The following is a 3,536-nucleotide window of genomic DNA, read 5'->3' as shown; positions in this document are numbered from 1 at the left end:
GAGTCGGGCGAGGAATGTTACAATATAAGCATAAGCATGCCAACGGTGAGTTCCACATTTACAAAGGTTTCCTTATGAAAGGAAATAAGCTTTGCCTTCCTCGAACTTCTTTGCGTGAGAAAGTTATCTAGGATTTACATGACCTTGGAAGAGATAAAACAATTGTTGTTGTGGAAGAAACGTATTATTGGTCTCAATAGAAGTGAGATGTTGGTAGATTGGCTAAACAATGCTATACATGCCAAACTGATAAAGGGCAAACTCAAAATGCCAGCATTTACACCCTTTTACCAGTTCCTGAGCATATTTGGCAAGATTTACTACAGACTTTATGCTCGGATTGCCACAAACACAACGAGGTATGGGTTCAATTTTGGTTGTGGTTAACCGTTTCTAGAAACTGGCCCATTTCAACCCTTGCAATTAAACTATAGAAGCCTCTAATGTCACTACACTACTTTTCAAAGAGAGAGTTTGCTTACACAAAGGTCCTAAGTCGATCACCTTTGAATGAGATACTGTAAAAATATTATCATTCCATTTTCCTATATTGTATCGCATCAATTCAGTCATTGAATTTACCAAAAACATCACTAAAAAACTTAAATGATACCATACATAAAGAGTAATTATATCATTTAAATATATGTTATATTCTCTAAACTTATATTTTTTTTAAATTTAGAATTAGAAAACTAGTACTCACATATATGGCGGAAATATACCACACCACTCACACATACCACACCCACAAAAAGGATTTAGAGGCAAATTTAAAAAGATGAGAGGAGAGAAAGGAGAAACATGTGTATGTTAGTTCAAAGTTACGCATTTTTCAAATGTTTTTTTTTCTTTTTTTTTCTATTTTTAAACAAAAACAAATAAAAAAAACCATATTAGTCTTTTCATTTAACACAAATGAATAAAAATAGGCATATGGCCCAATTTGAACTCACGCCAAATGATTAGTAAAACCTTAAATTTATCGTCCAATCAAAACTTCATTTCAATGTATTTTATGCAATTTTCTTTTAATATGCATAATTTATTATCTCCATTAGTTATATATCAATACTATTTATTAAGTGTTTTACTAAGTTGTTTTCACCCTCAACCAAGTCACCAACTTGATTAGTAAAATTATGAAAATATGAGGATATATTAGTCTTTTCATTTTAACAAAAACCAATGAAAATATGAATATGTGATATTTAAACTCGCACCAATTGAATTAGTAAAATTTTAAATTTACCATTCAACCAAAACTTCATTTTGATATATTTTATGCATTTTTATTTTAATATGCATAATTTATTATCTCCATTAGTTGTATATATTGATAATATTGTTAATTGAGTTGGTGTCACAAATCAACTCGATGCTAACTCACAAATGATGACAAAATCATGATAAATAATTATAATGCATTTAGTATTGTTTATCTTATGTATTTATGTGTTTAAATTTCGTACATATTGTATATGTGTTGTTATTATTATTAATTTCAAATCTTACATTTAATTATTTATTATATGTTTTTTTTTGGAATATAATTTAAAAACAGTAACACATTAAAATCCATTGGGTTAAACCCAACTAATTGGTCCCAAGAAAATAGAATGAAATTGGGCTACTAGTTGGCCCATAAATTCAAAAAACGAAATCAAACAGGAATTAGAATTCTATCTTTACTCCAGTCAAACAGGTACAGCTGTTCCTCATTAATATTTATTTTTAAACACATGTATTTTTAATATGCATTGTTATTTTCCTTCCATTTTTTCATCTCTCCTACCAAACAAACTTATAGAAAGTCTTTCAAATTTCCACTTTACTAAGCAAATTCAAAAAGGTAAAAAGTTGGGACAATGTATTATACACGTGAACAAAGTGAAGAAAGATGAAGAAGAAGATAGGTAAGGGTAAAGTGCACGTGAAAATTGATAGTTGGTGTAGCTGTATGGATAGAACATTTATCAAAAAACATGACATTGAACTTTAATAAAAGCCCACCCCTTGCTTTTCTAGTTTTCTTTTTCAATATTGAGGTCAATATTGAGGTACCAATTCATATGTGTTTGGAAAAATTGTAATTTATGGAAACTGTGAGGCATATTTTTAATAGGTAAAGGTGGAGAGTTGAATAATTATAAAATTATGATTTCATATTTTACTCTATGAGACCTTTATAACGGTATATCATATGTTCAAAATGATTAAGTGATGAATGAGAAATTGATGCTCAAAGTAAGCTACTTAGAAATATTTGTTAAGGAAAAGAAAAGCTTAGATCCATATTGATTAATACCAAGTGTGAGATGTGTATATGTATGAGAACTCACTTAAAAGGCAATTGAATGATTAAGCTTGGAACTTTGTCTTACACATAGAGGGGGTGTAGATCCAAACCTATCAGGGTTGGGGCTTGTTCACATAATGTAAGCGATGCGAAATGTTTGGATTGGTTGGGCCCATAATGGGTTTTTGGATATTTAGCCCAACGTAAAATTTATTTTAATCAAATTGATTTAATTGCCCCTTTAATGCAGATTTTGTCTCGTTATACATGAATATTTCCAAAAACTCCCCCACTTTGAATGTCTATAAAAGGCTAAGACTTCTTTAGAATTTTTTGCTCACTCTCATACCGAGATTATTTTTCTCCAAAATTCTTCTCTTTTCCTCTCTATATTTTCCAACATCCAGTGATAGAAAAAAGGCACCGTTTGTCCGTTGATCATTGCAGAGATGCTATTGTTTCGATCATCATGTTGTTGTATCCTAGGAGACATTCAACCAAACATTCTCCAAGTACTGTAGGAGCAGCCAAATCTGTCTTAAGAAAACTGTGTAAAACAGGTCTCAACATTTAGTAAAACTTGTTTCTTCTTTTTTATTCCTGGTTTTTATTATGTTATTTATTGGTTTTTCATATCTGATAATTTAAATATAAATTATTCAATTTATTTTATTTTTTATCTATAAATATTTGTTTATTTATATTTATACATTTTTGTTCGCTAACGTGTTTTGTCTAACAATATATCCTGTAAATGATGTCGTAAGATTTAAATTAGAATTGTCTTTTTACAAATCTATGATTATTTTTAAATTTTTGTGATAGGAAATTCCGAATTTGAATCTATTAAGTAATGAATTTGTGGTCCATAGAGGTGCTCATGGGCCGGGCCGGGTTCGGGCAGGGCTCAACTAAAATTTTAGGCCCATTCATTGGGCTCGGGCCGGGTCGGGCCCAAAAAATGGGCCTAAAATTTTAGTTGAGCCCGACCCAAATAAAAATACTAAAATTTGGGCTCGGCCCAGCCCGCCCGTATTTATTTTTATATTATTTTATATAATTTTTAAATATATATAATACATCAAAAATATTTAAAAAAATCAAAACAAATATTTTCCAACAAATTGAAAATAAATTTTAAAAAAATGTAGACTTAAATAGCACTAAGATAGATGCAACTTAACAAGCAAATACCTTTAAAATAATAACAAAATTAACAAATACCTTTAAAATAATA

Source organism: Gossypium hirsutum, chromosome A06, assembly GCF_007990345.1.
Source record: "Gossypium hirsutum isolate 1008001.06 chromosome A06, Gossypium_hirsutum_v2.1, whole genome shotgun sequence".
Lineage (NCBI taxonomy): Eukaryota > Viridiplantae > Streptophyta > Magnoliopsida > Malvales > Malvaceae > Gossypium > Gossypium hirsutum.
This window is presented reverse-complemented; position numbering follows the sequence as displayed.